The 14,851-nt window shown below is 39.0% G+C and overlaps 1 pseudogene; it reads right to left on the reverse strand.

Moving 5' to 3' along the window:
- Window positions 1–1,441: 1,441 nt before the first annotated feature.
- LOC110296481 (eukaryotic translation initiation factor 5B-like) lies at window positions 1,442–8,229 on the reverse strand (annotated as a pseudogene).
- Window positions 8,230–14,851: the final 6,622 nt, after the last annotated feature.

Raw genomic sequence — 14,851 nt, forward strand, 5'->3', positions numbered from 1 at the left:
CCACTGATGAGTGGAACACAACTTCTGTTCCAATCCAATCGTGCGGGACCTGAGACAGCATTAGGGAAGCAGAAAACCTGGCCTGATTAGGGTCACAAGTCCCTTCCGGTCAGTGCCAGCACTGAGTCACCTTGGGAGCGGAGTTGGCAGACACCCACAAGGTCCCTAGAGGACTCTCCATGCATTCTTCGGACCACTGGTGAGTGGAACACAATTTCTGTTCCGTAAAAGTAAACTTACTTTTACTCCTGTGTCTGGCTGGTCCTCTGTTCCACTGGCCTGACTTACATAACTTGTAGATAATCATTCCACTAAACATTGCACATTGGAAGGTGACTTTCACTGGTTTCTCAGAGAATATATATCTCTCAAAATGGGATAAGTTGGTATTTTATTTTAATTAACTTACATTTATTTATCAAGCAATAAAAGTGACTTCATCTCTCTCTCTCTCTCTCTCTCTCTCTCTCTCTCTCTCTCACACACACACACACACACACACACACACAAAAAAAAAAACACAGTATGTGTAGCCATAGGTCTGTGATTTTATTTATTCCCCAACAGCCTAGTCTTAGACCACTTGCTAAACATATGAGTTTCACAGTAAAAATCATTAATTTAAAGACATTTGTCTCGTAAACAAGTGGTCAAATGTAAATATGATTTATTAATACATTCACTTATGAAAAATGTAAAATTACTGGTTTCCTCACATTTTCAATCCAGATTCTAAGGACTCTAAATGCTTAATCAGTGCATGTGTATACATTCTTATTGCAGCCTAATACCTATAAAACGGTAGCTTTCATTGTGAAAATGTTATTTCAATTATATAAATATCTAATGTATTAAAAAAATTCAAGCACAATTCAGAAAAGGATTCAGAATTCTATTAAAAGACAATGACAGCGGATCTTTTGCATGCTAAATATCAGCAAAAATTAAACAAATTATTTCTAAATGACATTTGAATACTAAATCATTCTACACAAGGGGTTTTCATATTTATTTTTTTCCTTCCTTCCTTCCTTCCTTCCTTCCTTCCTTCCTTCCTTCCTTCCTTCCTTCCTTCCTTTCTTTCTTTCTTTCTTTCTTTCTTTCTTTCTTTCTTTCTTTCTTTCTTTCTTTCTATCAAATACTGCAGGACTGATTTAATCAGTATAAAATTGAAAGATTTAGATTTGTAACAAAAATCCAAATTTGAGGAAGGGCAAACTTGAAAACAGCAGCCAAGTCTTGAAGGAAGGGTTGGTAAGTACAGGCAGGCTGAACTGTGGGGCTGGGACCTGACCACTGGCGAACCAGTGTAAGTTGCTTGATTTCTCATGGAAAACATTTTATATACTTAAATCCATCAGCGTCCAAATGTCTGTTCAATTGGTAATATCACAACATAATAATATTACATTTACTACAAATTCTGTCCCATGTGAGAAAATTAGAAAATTTCAAATGCTTTCCTTAGCTCCACAATAAGCTGCCAGTCCCTCTTCTGCATTTCATTTCTGAACCAGCCTTTGAGTGCATCAATGGACTGCCTGCTCATCTTGCTGACAAGTATGCATGTAGCTTTGAAATGCCTCCCAAACATTATGGGAGATGCCCCAGGGACAGGTTCTATTTTGACATAGACCTCTTGTCCTTTTTCTGCAACATCCATCTGCTTGTAATTTATTTCAATGCTTGTTACTATCCCAAAGTGAACAATATTTTTGCTTAGAATGCACGTAGGTGCTCCTTTTCACTTGACCAGCTTCCACAGTGACCTCGATTACTATTGGATCTGGAGAATTGAAAATGTACTGAGGGAGGATTTTCATCTGGCAGGGAAATACTGCTATGTGCTTAAATTCTTCTAGTTTGTTTCTTGTAGTCTTGTCTGTATTTTGTAAAGGCATCAAATAAATAAATATTTCTGCACTAAAGATTCTAACTCACAAACTATCAGTCATCTCTTGGGTTCATTCAATTCATACATAAAAGGCCAAAATTATTGCATGCTGAGGATCATGTTCCAACATCACTGAAGCCTTCATTATTTGCTTTTTTTATGGACTGTGCCAATGTTAATTCCTGCATATAGCACCTCTGATATTTTCAGAAATTCAAGAAGAGTTTCCAAAGAGCCCACTGTAGACACCTGGGCATAAACTTCTTTTTCTTCTAGTTTGAAAACATTTAGTTTCCGCTTTAACTCGTGGATCAATTCATCTTTGAGGACTGACATTTCAACACCCTTTTAGGCCATTATGAGAGGTAAACCAGCCAATGTTTTCTCAAGGTCTTTCCCTACAATCTTTACTCCCCAGCTGCCCCCACTATTTTAGGCTTTTCATATTGGGTTTTCACACATAATTCCTTCATAGGAAGAGGTAAATGGAGGATTCAACAATCCCACTAAAATCAGGGACTAGACAAGGCTGCTCACTTTCTCCCTACCTATTCATTATAGTGCCTGAAGTTCTAGCCAGAGCAATTAGACAACAAAACAACATCAAGGGATACAAATTGGAAAGGAAGAAGTCATATATCACTATTTGCAGATGATATGATACTATGTATAAGTGGCCCTAAAAATTCAACCAGAGAACTCCTAAACCTGATAAACAACTTCAGTGCAGTATATAAATATAAAATTAACTTAAACAAATCAGTGGCCTTTCTCTACATAAACAGGCTGAGAAAAAGAAATAGGGAGACACACCTGTGATTATTTCACAATAGTCACAAATAATATAAAATATCTTGGTGTGCCTCTAACTAAGGAAGTTAAAGGTCTGTATAATAAGAACTTAAAGTCTCTGAAGAAAGAAATCGAAGAAAAGCTCAGAAGATGGAAAAATCTCTCATGTTCATGGATTTGCAGGATTAATATTGTAAATATGGCTATATGCTGAAAGCAATCTAAAGATTCAATGCAATCCCCAACAAAATTCAAATTCAATTCTTCACTGAGTTAGAAAAGGAAATTTACAAATTCATCTGGAATAACAAAAAACCTAGGATAGCAAAAAGTATTCTCAACAATAAAAGAACCTCTGGTGTAATCACCATCCCTGACCTCAAGCTATACTACAAAGCAATTGTGATAAAAAATTGCATGGTACTGATACAGCAACAGACAGATAGATTAATGGAATAGAATTGAAGACGCAGAAATGAACCCACACACCTATGGTCACTTGATCTTTGACAGGGGAGTTAAAACTATCCAGTGGAAAAAAGACAGCATTTTCAACCAATGGTGCTGGCACAACTGGCGGTTATCATGTAGAAGAATGTGAATTGATCCATTCTTATTTCCTTGTACAAAGCTCAAGTCTAAGTAGATCAAGGAACTCCACATAAAACCAACCAGAGACAGTGAAACTTATAGAGGAAAAAGTGGGGAAAAGCCTGAAAGATATGAGCACAGGTAAAAATTCCTGAACAGAACAGCATGGCGTGTGATGTAAGGTCAAGAATCCACAAATGGGACCTCATAAAATTGCAAAGCTTCTGTAAGGCAAAGGACACTGTCAATAAGACAAAAATGTCATCAAGAGATTGGGAAAAGATTTTACCAATTCTAAATCTGATAGGGGACTGTTATCCAATATTTATAAAGAACTCAAAAAGTTGGACTCCAGAAAAGCCCAATAACCCTATTAGAAAATGGAGTACAGACCTAAACAAAGAATTCTCAACTGAGGAATACTGAATGGCTGAGAAGCACCTGAAAAAATGTGCAATATCCTTAATCACCAGGGAAATGCAAATAAAAACAACTCTGAGATTCCTCCTCACACCAGTAAGAATGGCTAAGATCAAAAATTCAGGTGACAGCAGATGCTGGCAAGGATGTGGAGAAAGAGGAACATGCCTCCATTTCTGGTGGGATTGCAGACTGGTACAAACACTCTAGAAATCAGTCTGGAGGTTTCTCAGAAAATTGGCCATAGTACTACTGGAATATCCATCAAAACCTCTCCAGGGCATATACCCAGAAGATGTTCCAACTTGTAATACAGACACATGTTCTATTATGTTCATAGCAGCCTTATTTGTAATAGCCAGAAGCTGAAAAAGAACCCAGATGTCCCTCAACAGAGAAATGGATACAGAAAATGTGTACATTTACACAGTGGAGTACTACTCAGCCATTAAAAACAATGATTTTATGAAATTTTTAGGCAAATGGATAGATCTGAAGGATGTCATCCTGAGTGACGTAACCCAATCATAAAAGAACACACTTGATATGCACTCACCAATTAGTGGATATTAGCTCAGAAACTTAGAATACCCAAGATTCAATTTTCAAAACACATGAAACTCAAGAAAAATGAAGACCAAAGTGTGGATACTTCATTCCTTTTTAGAATAAGGAACAAAATACCCATGGAAGCAGTTACAGAGAAAAAGGTCATAGCACAGACTGAAGGAAGGACCATCTAGCGACTGCCCCACCTGGGGATCCATCCCATAAACAACCACCAAACCCAGACACCATTATATATGCCAACAAGATTTTGCTGACAGAACCCTGATATATCTGTCTTCTGTGAGGCTACGCCAGTGCCTGGCAAATACAGAAGTGGATGCTCATAGTCATCTATTGCATGGAGCACAGGGTCCCCAATGAGGAAGCTAGAGAAAGTACCCAAGTAGCTGAAGGAGTCTGCAACCCTATAGGAAGAACTACAATATGAACTAACCAGTACCCCCAGAGTTCGTGTTTCTTGTTGCATAGGTAGCATTGGATGGCCTAGTTGGCCATCACTGGGAGGAGAGGCCCTTGTTCTTGTGGAAGATTATATGCCCCTGTATAGGGGAATGTCAGGGCCAGGAGGTGGGAGTTTGTGGGTTGTGGAGCAGGAAATAGGGGGAGGGTATAGGTGATTTTTGGAGAGGAAACTAGGAAAGGGAATAGCATTTGAAATATAAATGAAGAAAATATCGAATTCAAAAAAAGGAGGCTTTAAATCTAGGTGACAATGGGCCCTTCTACTCCAGGACAAGGATTGTATCCCCTTCGTTCAAATGCCAGTTGATTTCTATGACATCTGTTGTGTTGCTCATTCCAGTGTGAGCTTTTACCTCCATGGCTTGTGGTCTCAGCTCTTCACATTGTGCAAGCCTCTTCTTCAACATAGATTAACTCCACAAGAATGTAGATGAGACTTCTTGTGCCATCACCAGTATGTGCAGAGGTAGGTACCAAGGACACCAAAGTGTGGGGATCTTTATTCTCATAAAACATAGTAACATTCAAATCCTGCTGTGAAAATTCTACAATAATGGTCTTTGCATGCTCCTCAAATTTACCCTTTGTATTCTTCTGCTGCTTTTTAAAAGTAACAGTCACATCAGAATCAGGGCTCTTCTTCCAATCATGTTACCAGTCAATCTTATTTAGTGCAACAAGGAAGGGGCATTTTCTTAGATTTGGGAATGTTGATTGCTTCAAGTGTCTGGGGCTTGAAACCATGCATAATGTCAACAACTAGAATGGCAATGTCACAGAGAGAGCTTCCTTTGTTTCTCAGGTTACTGAAAGATTTCTATCCAGGGGTATCAATAATTAACATCCATGGAATGTGGACATTCTCTCTGTCAAAATTTTTAATCATTTTACTTTGTTCATTAATAGCTTCAAAAGGAACATTTTTGGCACCAATCTGCTTAGTAATACCACCTAGTTTGCCATCTTGCACATATGTGTGACAGAGCTTATCTAGAATTTTTGTCTTCCCTGTGTCTACATGTTCAAGCACACATGATAGGAGCTCTTAGCTTTTCTGTATTTATATTTTTACCATGTTCAGGTTGTCGTTTCTCAATTCTCCATTTTGCTTTGTCGTATACCCGCTCTTCTTTTGTTCCATTTTCACTGGAGTTGTTCTCAGAGTCTGAGCTAGCATCTTTGCTGGTCTTTGTGTCTCCAGCTTTCCTTGAGTCCTTCTCATCTGACAGTTTGTAGTCTTCCTTGTCTCTATTGCTGCCCTCACTGTCCCCTTCCTGTTCCTCGTCTTCACTATCTTCTTCCTCTTCTTTCTCCTCCTCTTCTTCCTTAGGGTTATCTTCTACTTCTATGTGAATCATATTACCTTTTTATCTCTCTACTCATCACTGGCCATAGCTTCCCATCTAATCCAGCATCTTCACTGTCTTCTTCTTTCTCTGGCTCTACAAAAGTGATGTCTCTTACTTTACTAGTACTCTTTGGTCCACAGCTTCCATAGGAGCACCTAGTTCCAAAGTTTCAGATACTTCTTTACTCTCTAGCTGCTGTGGTGTTTTGTTTGATTGTTTGTTGTTGGTTTTTTTTTTTTTTTTAATCTTAATATACTGAACTTTTCTTTGGCAACATGCCTTTTTTTAAATTTTTAATATTTTTTATTACGTATTTTCCTCAATTACACTTCCAATACTATCCCGAAAGTCCCCCATACCTTCCCCCCCACTTCCCTACCCACCCATTCCCATTTTTTTGGCCCTGGCATTCCCCTGTACTGGGGCATATAAAGTTTGTGTGTCCAATGGGCAGAGGAATGGATACAGAAAATGTGGTACATTTACACAATGGAGTACTACTCAGCTATTAAAAAGAATGAATTTATGAAATTCCTAGGCAACATGCCTTTTGATGGCACTTCAATACCCTAAGCACAGAGGTGTCTAAGGGGTCACTTCAGCTCTGGCTTCTCTTTGGGACTTAGCAGTTTTTCTCCTTTTTTTTTTTAACTGTTCTTTTCTTTCTTTTCCTTTTTGCTTTTTCCTTTCTCCCTCTCTTTTTTTTTCTTGTTCTAATTGTTCCTCTTCTTTGCATTTGGCTTATAGTTCTTTGAGCCTCTTAATCCTTCTTCCTCCTCTCTTCTGTCTCTCCTCCTCTTTGAACTTAGCCAAAGCTTCCTGGATAGTTTTAACAGTGGATTTGTTAGGGTCTTTCTTCTTCTCTTTTTCTTTTTCTGCTTTGTTTTTCTTCTCACCTTTTCCCCTTTTGTCTCCTTCATTGTCATCTTCCAGAGCTGCAGCAGTGTCTCCTTTTGCTTCTGAGGCAGCTCCTGTGTCAGGAGTCCCTCTGAGAATCAATACCTCCTCCTATGGTCTCTTCGAAAGCTTCTCTGTTTACTGTGCTCCTATCTGCCCCTTTCTAGCTCTTCTTTCTCTTTCATCTTCCACAACTACATTTTTTCTTCATCTCTTTTTCTCATCATTCTTTCTTTTCTGCATTCTTCTGGGCCATTGTCTTAATTTTGAAGGAACAGTCATAGTCCTCATTCCCACTGTCTATGGTAGGAGCTGACATTTTTTTCTGTCCTTTTCTGGACTGCAAAAAATTCACTGGACTCATCACCACTTTCACTGAAGGAATTTACTCTTGAACATCCTTTACTTCTTTTGCTATCATCTTTAACTCTTCTGACTCACACCATTTTATAATTGATTTCTGGGTTTTTTCCCCCTGTTTTAGAAACTTTACTAGAATCATCAGCATCCTCACTACCAGAGAGAAGTACCTCGGAGTTAGGTCTGGCAGTCTTTTTCGATTTTGAAATTTTATCTTCCAACTCTTTACTATCATGCTCATCAAAACTTGTTTTCTTGCCTTTTTGATCCTTCCTTTTATCTTGTTTTGAGGCAGATTCTTTTTCATTTCCTCTCTAGGCTTGACTGTGGCTGCATCTCTGTCAGCTCTGATGCCTTGGACTTCTAGAGACAACTCCTCCAGTTCTCTCAGAATGTCATTCTCGGGGCTGGAGAGATGGCTCAGCGGTTAAGAGCACTGACTGCTCTTCCGAAGGTCCTGAGTTCAAATCCCAGCAACCACATGGTGGCTCACAACCATCAGTAACGAGATCTGGCACCCTCTTCTGGAATGTCTGAAGACAGCTACAGTGTACTTAAAGCATACAATAAATAAATAAATCTTAAAAAAAAAAAAAAGAATGTCATTCTCATCAAATTCTTGCTTCTTATTCTCCGTTTTCTTCTTTCCCTTTGACTTTTGAGGCTCCTGCTCCTTGGCAGCACCAGCTCCTTCAATTTCTGCAACCAAGACTCCCAAATCAGTATCATCCTTGGCACTGCCTTTGGTCTTGTTTTTCCTGTTCCTTCCTCATTGCTTATCAACAGTGCTCATGGCCTAGCCCCTCCGTTCAGAGTCTTGCAGAGCCACTGTCTTCCAGCTGACTCTAGTGTTCACTCGGCTCGATCTGCCTTGGGCCACTGCCTCTTGCACATTGCTCTCCTAATTTTTTCTTTTATTGAAAGTAAATTGTTATTACTTATTTTATTAGTCAGATTAGATATCCCCTGATTAAAGTATCCCCTCCCACTTCTTCTCTCAGTTTCTCCCCACTCCCCACTTCCCACTTCCCCATCCTAAACCTCCACCTCTCTGTCTCTTTAGAAAATAAATAGGCTTCTAATAGATTATAATATAATGAAATAAGATTAAACAAAATATAATTGGACAAAACAATCAGAAGAATAAGAGCCCAAAATTAGGCAAAAGAAACATACATAGCTGCAGAGTTACAATTGTTTGAATGCTGAAGAATCTCATTAAAACATTACATTGGAAGCAATAATACATACACAAAGAATCTGGAAGACAGAATAAAAAACTATATAACTAAAATAATATATATATATATATATATATATATATATATAAATATAAGAAAAAAAGTAAAATACCTTACATAACATTATGAGACATGAAACTTTCAAAGCTATGGCTGAGTTTATTTTCTGTTGATCATCTACTGCTAAGCAAGCAGTCTATCCTTAAGAGAAGTAAGATTACAACTCCTCCATTGCTGGTGGGACTGCAAGCTGGTTCAACCACTTTGGATAGCAGTCTGCCAATCCTCAGAAGGGTGGACATGGTACTAACTGAGGACTCAACTATATCACACATGGGCATATATGTTCCAACATGTAACAAGGACATGTGCTCTACTCTGTTCATAGCAGTCTTATTTATAATAGCCAGAAGCTGGATACAACCCAGATGACCCTCAACAGAAGAATGAATACAGAAAATGTGGTACATTTACACAATGGAGTACTACTCGGTCATTAAAAACAATGACTTCATGAAATTCTTAGGCAAATGGATGGAACTTGAAAATACCATCCTGGGTGAGATAACCCAGCCACAAAACAAACAAACAAACAAACAAAAACCAAAAAAGCAAACAAACAAACAAACAAAACCACACATGGTATATACTCACTGATAAGTGGATATTAGGCAAAAAGCTCAGAATACCCACGACAACCCACAGACCATATGAAGCTCAAGAAGAAAAAAGTCCAAAGCATGAATTCTTCAGTCCTTCTTAGAAGTAGAACAAAATACAGGAGGTAGAGGATGGGAGGGACTTGGGAAGAAGAGAGTAGGGGGAGGGGAAAAAGGGACAGGATTAAGGATGGGATGAGATGAAGATGATAGACTGAGGGTCAGAATATTGGACAGAGGTTTGTAGCAGTGGGGGAAGGGAAAATGGGTTTAGCCACCAGAAATTCCCAGATGCCAGGAAAGCAAGAGGCTCCCAGGACCTAACAAGAAGATGACATTAGCTGTAATACCCAACAAAGGGGAAGGAGAACCAGTAGAGACCATGTTCAAATGTGAGACAAGGTCCCCAGTTGAGGGATGGGCCACCCATTCACCTCCAAATTTTTAAACCAAAATTGCTCCTGTCTAAAAGAAATATGGTGACAAAATGTGGAGCAGAGACTGAAGGAAAGACCATCTAGAGACTGTCCCACCTGGGAATCAATCTATATATGACACCAAATCCAGACACTATTGTTGATGCCAAGAAGTGCTTGCTGACAGGAGTCTGATATAGTTGTCTCCTGAGAGGCTCTGTCAGACCCTGGAAAATACAGATGCTGATGCTTGCAGCCAAACATTGGAGTGAATGTGGGGACCCCAATGGAGGAGTTAGGAACAGGACTGAAGGAACTGAAGGGCTTTGCAACCCCATAGGAAGAACATCAGCTAACCAGATCCCTACCCCCCAGAGCTCTGAAGGACTAAACAACCAACCAAAGTGTTCACATGGATGGACCCATGGCTCCAGCTGAATATGTAGCAGAGAATGACCTTATCTGGCTTCAATGGGAGGAGAGGCCCTTGGGCCTGTGAAGGATAGATACCCCAATGTAGGGGAATGCCAGGTGGTAAAGTGGGAATGCGATGTTAGTGGGGTAGCACCCTTAGAGAAGCAGAGGGAGCGGGGATTTGATAGGGTGTTTATTGAGAGAGAGAGAGAGAGAGAGAGAGAGAGAGAGAGAGAGAGAGAGAGAGAGAGAGAGTAGTGAGATTCTTAAGTGAGACTCCCCAGAAGAAACGTTTCCATTTGCATGTGGTTTTCAATTGGAGATTGCTTCTTGGTCAGGGACAAGGAAGGGACATGTGTTTACTTCTTTCAGCTCTAGGACCCCACCCAGACATATGCATGTACATATGAGTTTATGTACATCAATTCTTATGCTATAGAGGGCCTTGTTTTCTTGGTGCTCTCTATCCTCTCTGAATCTTATATCCTTTCTACTTTCTCTTCTGCAGAGTTCCCTGAGTCATAATGAGAGGAATTTGATAGTGGCATCCCTTTTAAAGATGAGTGTCTCATGGTCTCTCATTTTCTCCATAGTTTCTTTCTGTGGGTCTTTTTGATCCCATCTGCTGTAGGAGAAAGCTTCTCTGATGATGACTGAGCAAGGTTTTAATCTGTGAGTACAGCATAAAGTCATTAAGAGTCATTTAATTTTTATTTGCTTCTAAAACTATTTGGTTTTACCTTAAGTCCTTTGACTATTTACTCTCAGGTTCTTGGTCACTTAAAAGGTGTTTGGTATAAGTATTATCTCAAAGAGTGAGCCTTAGGTCACATCAGATATTTGTTGTGTACCCCTGTAAGTTTTCTTCTATCATTGCACTAGCATATCTTGCAGTCAGGGTACCATTGTATATCAGAAGTTTTATGTGTTTTTGTTTCTTTTTTCATAGCATACAAACTTTTCTGTCATTTAGAGGTGCAGGTTTTATGTAGGCAGCACCTCGATTTATCCATATTCAACAAGTTGGATAGGTTTTGTCTTTAGTGATGGGTCTTACGGCCAAGTTGGGGAGAGAACTATAATAGCATTGACCTCAGCCTGGGTTGTTTTGGAGATTCTCATGGGGAACCCTTTGGTCAATTAATAAATTGAATGTAAGCCATTTCAAGTGCTGGAAACCTAATTTGCTGAGAAGATATAGCCATCTGTGGTTCTCTCTTCTCCATTATTTAACAATTTAATTTAGATGGCCTTCATATATGTACATATTTAAGAAGCATCTACTGTATTAGATCTTCTTCTTACCCCTCAAATAGTTTTTTAATTTTAGCTGCTTCTTATGACTCCCATATTCCTTCTCTCACAACTGTACAATATTCTTTCATATCAGTTAAATACCATTTTATCTAATACCAGAAAAATACTTTAACTGTGTGGTCTTGCTCTGTGCATCAAATCACATTTGTAAATGCTTCACTGAACAATATTTTTCAAATATAACCCACACATAGTAATCATATTTAAAAATAATTTTTTCATAGTTATGAGCCATCTGTTCAATACTGATAAGAAGTTCAATAAAGTAGGCTGTAAAAATCAACAGAATTTGTTAATTATCTAACGCATTGCTTAGCTTAGTGAATGTATTTAAAACTCCAATACTTCTTTCGAGGTATAGGTAAAAATTTTACACCTACATTTAAAAACACATTTTAAGAATTCTTTCAGCTGTGTTCTTTAATCCAAATTTATAAGCAAGACATTTATTACACGGAGTTTGATCTTTCATTGTGAATACAGTTTCTATAAAAGAAAGGCAGACAATTTCTATCTGAAAAAAAATCTTTAAAGTACATTGTACATTAAAAAATCACTGAAGCATTCTGGCCTAAGCTGTTCATGCACTAGGTTTCAATGGTTTCCAAAATTATCAGTAAATTTAAGAGTCATTCTAATTTTCTCAACCATTATTTTTAAACTCCAGTAGGACAGAGAACAAATCTAATTGGTCAGTGAGGCATAAAACATTCAGGTCAAGTAGATCAGAACAAAAATGTTTCCTGATTCTTTGTGTTCTCCCTTCATGGATGCCCTGTTCCATGACGATGAACTCTGCTTCACTTTTAAAGTATTTTTGTAAAAATAACTTTTATTCGCCTGATATAATTGTCATCGTAGAGGCTTACTGCCTCAGTCTGCTAACCTAGGCCTAGACCGGGAATCTTCTAGCCTTAATAAAATCTAACCCAGGTATCTAGACCTACAATGGTTCTAGCCACTCAGATTTGCAGCTGAATAAGCTCACCCTTTCTAGTTCTTTCTTAACTCTGTCTATCTGATTCAATTCAGACTTTGTCTCAAACTTCTCTCCAAACTGATTGATCCAATCTAGTCACCCTCTCAGCCTGTGAACTTTTGCTCTTCTTGCACGGAAACTAACTCTCTGAATATGTTCTAATCTTCTGGCTCCTTCTCTTTCTCTGGTTTGTTCTGTCTTCACTTGTGTCTAGCTTGTTCTCTTTCTGCCTGTCTCTGAAAAACTTTCCCAATAAAAAAGTCCCCATCCTTTCTCTGCACTGCTCTCTCTTAAGTAGTTCTCTCTTCCTCTTTTTTCTCAAAAGAGTTAGGAGTTCCTTACTCTGTCAGATCTTTCTCTGATTCATCATCTTGGCACTCACTTAGACTTCACTTTCAAACATGGTGCTTCCTGCTAGAAACTAATTTTACCTCCATTGTTTGGATTAAAGGTGTGTTCTAAAGGCTGAAACAACAACAGAACTAGAAACAAGTTTCTTTCAGTAAATAACACAATTTTGGGGTTTACAGTGTAATCAAATAACATGCAATGAATTTTTCCTTTTCAACTATATAAACATGCTTTAAAATAGCAAAATAAATGATAGTAATAATATAATAAACTAAATTAAAAATAAATAAATAGGGGCTCTGAATGCCAGAGCAGGTGAGGGAGCCATCGTGGGTCCTGGGTCCCTCAGAGACCAGTCTGCACAGGTCAGCTTGCAGACTGCAAAGGGTAAGCAAGCAGACTGCAGAAGCAACACAGCTTCTGGGACAGACCCTGTTTTGGCCTCCAGACATCCAGGCACCTTCCCTGCTAGAGGAGATGTGCCTGCCCAGGAGGGCTCTGACTGCCTGAACAGGTGAGGGAGCAAATTAGGACAGGCAGAAATGACACAGCTTCTGGGACAGAACCTGTTTCAGCCTCCAGACATCTGGGTACCTTCCCTGCCAGAGGAGAGGTGTCAGCTTGGGAGGGCTTTGACCTCCCGAGCAGGTGAGAGAGCCATCTTGTGTCTCATGTCCCTCAAAGAACAGTCTGTGCAGATGAGTGTGCACACTGCAGGTAACACATCTTCTGGGAGAGGCCCTGTTTTGGGCATTCATCTTCAACCAGAAGGCAGGTCTGAATGCCAGATATTTTGTGCATCTTCCCTGCAAGAGGAGAGCTTGCCTGCAGAGAGAACTCTGACCACTGAGACTCAGGAGAGAGCTGGACTCCCAGGACTGCTGACAGAGGCTAACGGAATCACAGGAGGAATAAGCTCCAACCAGAGACAACTATAACAACTAACTCCAGAGATTACCAGATGGTGAAAGGCAAATGTAAGAATCTTACTAACAGAAACCAAGACCACTCACCAAGAGCAGAACCCAGTACTCCCACTTCAACCAGTCCTGGATACCACAACACACCCAAAAAGCAAGACTCAGATTTAAAATCATATCTCATGATGCTGGTAGAGGACATCAGGAAGCTCAAAGCTCACTTAAAGAAATACAGGAGAACACTGCTAAAGAGGTAGAAGCCCTTAAAGCAGAAACACAAGAATCGCTTAAAGAGCTACAGGAAAACATAACAAAAAAAGGTGATGAAATTGAACAAAACCATCCAAGACCTAAAAAGGGAACTAGAAACAACAAAGAAATCTCAAAGTGAGACAACTGTGGAGATAGAAAACCTAGGAAAGAAAACAGATAACATAGATGTGAGAATCAGCAACATAATACAAGAGATAGAAGAGAGAATCTCAGGTACATAAGATTCCACAGAGAACATGGGCACAACAATCAAAGAAAACACAAAATGCAAAAAGATCCTAACTCAAAACATCCAGGAAATCCAGGACACAATGAGAAGACCAAACCTACGGATAATAGGTGTAGATGAGAATGAAGATTTTCAACTTAAGGGCCAGCAAATATCTTCAACAAAATTATAGAAGAAAACTTCCTAAAGAACCTAAAGAAAGAGATGCCCATAAACATACAGAAGCCTACAGAACTCCAGACTGGACTAGAAAAGATATTCCTCCCAACACATAATAATGAGAACAACAAATGCACTAAATAAAGGTAGAATATTAAACACAGTAAGGGAGGAAGGTCAAGTAACATATAAAGGCAGGCTTATTAGAATTACACCAGACTTCTCATCAGAGTCTATGAAAGCCAGAAGATACTGGGCAGGAGTTATGCAGACCCTAAGAGAACACAAATGCCAGCCCAGGCTACTATAACCAGCAAAACTCTCAATTACCATGAATTGAGAAACCAAAGTAATCCATAACAAAACCAAATTCACACAATATCTTTCCATGAATCCAGACCTTCAAAGGATAATAATTGGAAAACACCAACACAAGGATGGAAACCACACCCTAGAAAAAGCAAAAAGGTAATCCTTCAACAAACCTAAAAGAAGACAGCCACAAGAACAGAATTCCAACTTTAACAATAAAAATAACAGGGAGCAACAATTACTTTT

The sequence above is a fragment of the Mus caroli genome, unplaced genomic scaffold (genome assembly GCF_978045245.1).
Source record: "Mus caroli unplaced genomic scaffold, Mus_caroli_1 scaffold_7, whole genome shotgun sequence".
NCBI lineage: Eukaryota > Metazoa > Chordata > Mammalia > Rodentia > Muridae > Mus > Mus caroli.